Genomic DNA, 6,571 nt, shown 5'->3' with positions numbered 1-6,571 from the left:
AATTGCACAGAGTTTATTAGAAGAAATTACAACTTTGAAAGGAATTTTCAAGACTATTGAACAAATTTATGAGAACAATGAGGTATAGTTATGAGATTAAATATCATGTTAATCTTTCTATATGTTATTTTTGACTTATGATTATTTTTCATCATTTTCTGATTTGGAGGTCGGTAGCTTTTGGGTTAATGTTAAAATAACAAGTGTTGAAACACATGGTAAATGGTATTATTTGTCGTGTGCAAATTGTACAAAAAAAAAAATTACCCCGATTGGTGAGAGACTCTATTGTGAAAAATGTAATCGTTTTGATTCAAATGGAAAAATGAGGTTCGTTACAAAACTCTATTGTCATAAGTTTAATTTTTCAATACTGATAAATATGATGTATACTAAACTGAATTTATTTCATAGGTTTAAGATACAACTTCGTGCGATGTACCACACGAACAATGCTCCATTCTTGCTATGGGACAAAGAGTGCATTGAGCTTATTGGAAAAACAACAATAGATATGAGATCTTCGGTACTAACTGAGGTTTGAGAGCCATATGCAATTTTTTAAACTCCTTTTTAATTATAGTTTTATAATATAAATTGAAACAACTGACAAAATGTACAAGATTCAAATGATGAAAAAAAATGCCTAAGGAGTACAAGATTTGGTAGATCGAAGAGTAAGCCAGGACAAACTAATGAATTTAGAGGGTCATATATTGTCATCAAGCTTACAACAGACACTAACATTATTAAAAAATGTAGTGGAAGCATTCTAGACAATCAACTAAACTAAGAACTGATGAATTTTTCTTTACATTATTATCATTCGAAATACATCAACGATCTTACTCATGTCTTTAATTTTATTATTATATAGGAATCAACTGTTATTTCCAGATCAAAGAATACTGAAGAAGAAAACTTCCAGGTGGTTTTTAAAGAATTTTTTTCATATATTAATTAATTTATAATTTAATTAATGATTTTTTTTACAAAAAAATAAAGTTAATTAAATGTAGATTTGTTCGGATGACGATGTGGTCCCAACGTCAAAAACAACCAAAGTCGTGTCAAATGATGATATGAGCGGCAATACTTTGACAATGCTTTCAACTCCCATTTGGAGGCAAGACAATTGTATTCGGTGGTGATTTTCGACAGCTTTTACCTGCTATTCCGAAGGGAAGTAGACAGGATATTGTTCATGCTACTATTAATTCGTCATATCTATGGAGACACTGCAAAGTTTTGAGATTGACTAAGAATATGCGACTGAATTTGGCTTGTGATGAAGGTGATGAAATTAAGAGATTTTCAGATTGGATTGCAAATATAGGAGATGAAAAAATTAAAGAACCAAATGATGGTTATGTGAACATTGATATTCCGGATGAAATGTTGCTGAAAGTCTGCAATGATCCTATTGCAACAATAATGGAGAGTACATATCCGTTGTTTGGTACTACGATAAGTGATACAACATACTTCCAGCAAAGAGCTATATTAGCACCGACTCTCGATGTTGTTCAATCCATAAATGAATACATGACATCGCTAAACAATTCAGAGGGAAGATTGTATTTAAGCTCTGATTATGCGTGTCATTCGGATAAAAATGTTGATCTATTTCATGATGTCCATATGCCCGAATTCTTAAATGAAATTAGATGTTCTGAAGTTCCGAATCACGAGCTAAACTTGAAGGTTGGAACTTGGGTTATGTTGTTACAAAACATAGACCATTCTCTTAGATTATACAATGGAACTAGATTAATTATAACGAGGCTTGGAAACCATGTTTTGGAAGGACAGATTCTTATTGGAAGTAATACTGGTCATATAGTTCTTATTCCAAGAATGTCATTAACTCCTTCTGATCTAAGAATTCCTTTCAAGTTCCAACGAAGACAATTTTCGTAGATTGTTTCGTATGCAATGACAATTAACAAAAGTCAAGGACAATCATTATCTCATGTAGGACTTTTTTTTTTGAAGAAACCTGTTTTCAGTCATGGCCAATTGTACGTTGCTTTATCCAGGGTTACAAGTCCCAAGGGCCTCAAACTTTTAATATGTGATGCAGATGGTAACCAGAAAAATTCAACGACAAATGTTGTATTCAAAGAAGTTTTTCATAATTTGTAATTGTTTTTTTTCCTCGTCAGATGTAGTAGTCATTATTAAGTTAGCTTGTGTATACATTTTAATTGAATTGCCAAAATTATAGTATTATTTAATGTTTATTAAATTATATACGAAATAAGCTCCGTGCATCGCACGGGTGGAATACTAGTTAATAATTAATGTTAACTAATAAAATATAAAACGTTATCTTAGCTGTCATGAGTCATCATCTGAACCAACCTGTAGCTCCACATAAATATCTCAAATTCAAAAAATAAAATAATAATTAAAATAACCCTGAGAGTATCTGATAGCCCAATTACCATTGACATGGGCACTGAATAGACAGGCTTACATATAAAAGATTGGGCCAAGAAAGGGCTGATAGAATCAGATGCAATTCAAAAGCCCAATCATGAAGACATAGCCCCAACCAATACAAAGGAATCAGAGAAGAACGCACCCGAAGCTTCGAGAGAAAGTAACAAACCGAAGTGGATGAGCGATTACGTCATGTGAAGAATGATCATGCATTCCATCATCCTAGCAGTTAGAGTTTGTTATTTGCCGCCAAAAATAAGTTGTAAGAAAGAAGTATATAGATGTGATTCACTAGTAGTTGTAATTTCTCATTCTGAAATTTGGATAATAAACATTGTTCGAAGGAGTTTTCACAGACTCGAAGTGTGCCCTTATTCTTATCAATTGGTGCCCTCGTTGAGAGAACATGAGGAACGAAGATGTAGCCGAAGCCATGCGGTAGCTGGAAGCTAATTTCAAAAGTCATTCGGAGTCCCAGATGATGAACTACACCAAGATGTTGGAGCAATACATGGTTTCGATGGACCAGCATTTTGGCCAGCTGAACCAGAAGATGCAAAAATTATCTATAGATCAGGAAATTTCTGGGAATTCACCCAAATCTGAGGGAGAAAGCAGTAAAAAAGGAGGTGGCCTTGGGGAAGGACTCAACATGTAGTGACCCTTACCCGGATCACCTACTAAACAGAACTTAGGCATGCAATTAACTTAATAAAACAGATATCAGAATAAAACTGCGGAAACCAGAAACATTATACAATCCCAAGTAAAGGAATCTGTAATTTATCCAATAATATACAACCAAATCGAATAGCTGTATAAACCCAAACAACAGTAATAAAACCTAAGCGAAGCTCCAGCTGGCCAACCACTGACTAGTCCCTCTTGGATCCACCCTCCTCGTCCAATCGCAAACCTGCCCCATGGAATAGGGTGTCCAGAAAATACAGAGTACGAGACGTGAGCATAAAACGCTCAGTACGAGAGTATGAGTATACATGCATGCAAAGTGAACTCCCTAAAGACTCGAGGTCAAGGATCAGATAACAGAGACAGACCGGGCCCTGGTATGTAGCACGCTGTGCCGTCGCTTCAGGAGGTGGCTCCCATACCGAGATAACCGTGGATACGCCGGACCCAAATCGATGGAAGTCCATCCACTAACAGGATAGGGTACAAACCTACTAACAGACATCTCGAAAGAGATACAGCAAGATGCAAATGAATGCAGCATAATATCATGGCATATAAATCATGCAGTCACATAATACATGCATACTCAGTCAGGATATCTCGAACAGTACTTTCGTACCTCAATACAGTGCAAGCTCTACCAACTCTAGGTCCACTCCTATAGTCTGCTTTACACTGCCAAATGATACTACTATCATTAAAGTGCTCTAAAAGCCTTAACTAAGCTATTGCATACTCCTAAATATTTATAGGAAGCAAAAGCTATACCTTCGTCCGTCGTTAGCCCTTTGATGTCGATGCCTCCAGAACTTGGGCACAACTCCGCTACGACTACCAAATGCCTCGCCGACCTCCGAACCAAGCCTAAGAAGACTAGAACAGCTCCAAAAGGACTAGAAGGGAAAGGAGAACTCGGAATTGGCAAATGAAAGTGAAGTCTCGGCCTTCTATTTATAGACAACGATCGGAACTTCCGATCCTTGATCGGAACGTCCGAACCTCGATCGGAACGTCCGATCCTGCCATCGGAGCTTCCGAAGATCCTGATCTGCCACGTGTCAAAATATCACTAGTTGACTCCGGATAGGGGTGATCGGAGCCTTCGGTCCTGATCGGAGCCTCCGGTCCTGATCGGAGCTTCCGATCCAACCACACGTCATGCCTGACGTAATACCGATCGGAGCTTCCGATCCTGTTCGGAGCTTCCGATCCTGATCGGAGCTTCCGATTTCACCTTCGGAGCTTCCGAACTCTACCCAAGTAATTATGATTAATCCCTTAATTACTGATACTGGTTACGGGCTACTACATTCTCCCCCACTTAAGATATTTCGTCCTCGAAATCAGATCTTAAGTACCGAATGCAACTACAGAAATCAGAAACATTCTTTATTCAAATCAATCGTTTACAGAGTTTGCAACTGAATACAACTTAAAGAATGAAATCAAAACAACTCGGGATGGTCTTTACGCATCCTATCCTCAAGCTCCCACGTAGCTTCCTCAGTTCCTCGGCGCTGCCACTGAACTAAAACCAAAGGAATGACTTTGTTCCGTAAAACCTTATCCTTATAATCGAGGATACGAAGAGGTTTCTCAACATAAGTCAAATCCTTGTCTACCTGAACCTCAGACCGCTGCAGAATATGAGATTCATCTGCCACATACCGTCGTAACAGAGATACGTGGAACACGTCGTGAATACTGGACAGATGCGGTGGCAAAGCTAGTCGATAAGCCAAATCGTCAATGCTCTCCAAGATCTCAAACGGGCCGATAAATCTGGGAGACAACATGCCTTTAAGGCGAAATCTGAGAATCTTGCGGAAAGATGACACTCTCAGAAACACTTTCTCCCCGACCTCGAACTGCAAGGGCCTACGCTTGATATTAGCATAGCTTGTCTGACGATCCTGTGCAGTCTTAATCCGTTTCTTGATCTGATCAACAATGTCTATCGCCTGCTGGATAAATTCCGGTCCCTCAGCCTGTCTCTCCCCCACTTCTTCCCAAAAGAGTGGAGTACGACAACGTCGTAAATACAACGCCTCAAAAGGTGCCATCCCAATACTAGTATGATAGCTGTTGTTGTAAGCGAACTCGATCAACGACAAATGATCCTGCCAGGCTGGACCAAAATCCAAGACGCACGCTCTAAGCATATCCTCTAGCGTACGGATAGTGCGCTCTGACTGACCATCAGTCTTCGGATGATAGGCTGTACTCAAACTGAGAGTAGTACCCATCGCACGCTGAACACTCCCCCAGAATCTAGAAGTAAACCTGGGGTCCCGATCGCTGACAATGCTCACAGGCACTCCATGAAGTCGAACGATCTCCTGAATGTACATCCGTGCCATGCGATCCACAGAGTACTCTCGGCTATAGGCAATGAAATGCCCTGACTTGGTGAGTCGGTCCACCACAACCCAGATAGCATCACAGTTCTTCGGGGATACCGGCAAATGGGTCACAAAGTCCATAGTGATAAACTCCCATTTCCATTCAGGAATAGGCAGACCGTGAAGCAATCCTCCAGGTCGTCGGTGCTCTGCCTTGACCTGTTGACACACCAAACATCTCGAAACAAACTGATAAACACTGCGTTTCATTCCCTTCCACCAGAAACGAGTACGTAGATCCTTGTACATCTTGTTGCTCCCAGGATGAATACTCAACTTAGTGCGATGCGCCTGAGACAAAATCTCCTCTCGCAACTCTTCATCCTGCGGAATCACAAGCCTACCAGACAAACACAGAAAACCATCTGACTGATAATGAAATCCAGACGAGCTACCCTCGTTAGCTAGACGAGCTAAACGCTGGGTCTTCAAATCAGACATCTGAGCATCTCGGATCCGCGAATACAAGGCTGGCTCAGATAATATCGCAAACATCTGGATACTCTGCATACCTTTCTTATGCCTGAAGGTATAACCTGAAGTACAACAGTCACTGATCGCACTAGACATCTAACAAGCCTGAAGTGCGGATAATCGCACCTTGCGACTCAAAGCATCAGCGGTGAGATTAGCAGCTCCCGGATGGTACTTAATCTCACAATCATAGTCCTTAAGCAAGTCCATCCAACGTCTCTGCCTCATGTTCAACTCCGCCTGAGTGAACAAATACTTGAGACTCTTATGGTCGGTGAAGATCTCAAATTTCTCGCCATACAAATAATGACGCAAGATCTTCAAAGCGAACACAATGGCTGCTAACTCCAAATCATGGACTGGGTAGTTGTCCTCGTGAAGCTTCAGCTGTCTAGAAGCGTATGCGATCACATGCCCATTCTGAGTCAGGACACAACCTAACCCCTGAAGAGAAGCATCCGTGTATACCACATACCCTCCAGATCCGGACGGTAATGCCAACACCGGCGCAGAAGTCAACCGCCGTCGAAGCTCACAGAAATTCTCCTCACACTCGG

At 40.4% G+C, this 6,571-nt stretch overlaps 1 pseudogene; it reads left to right on the top strand.

Annotated features, from left to right (window-relative positions):
- The first annotated feature begins 325 nt into the window (after positions 1–325).
- On the top strand, positions 326–2,145 carry LOC140889369 (uncharacterized; annotated as a pseudogene).
- The last annotated feature ends 4,426 nt before the right edge of the window (positions 2,146–6,571 follow it).

This window comes from Henckelia pumila, chromosome 3 (assembly GCF_033568475.1).
Source record: "Henckelia pumila isolate YLH828 chromosome 3, ASM3356847v2, whole genome shotgun sequence".
Lineage (NCBI taxonomy): Eukaryota > Viridiplantae > Streptophyta > Magnoliopsida > Lamiales > Gesneriaceae > Henckelia > Henckelia pumila.
Note: the sequence above shows the minus strand (reverse complement) of the source record. Positions and strands in the feature narration are given on the sequence as shown.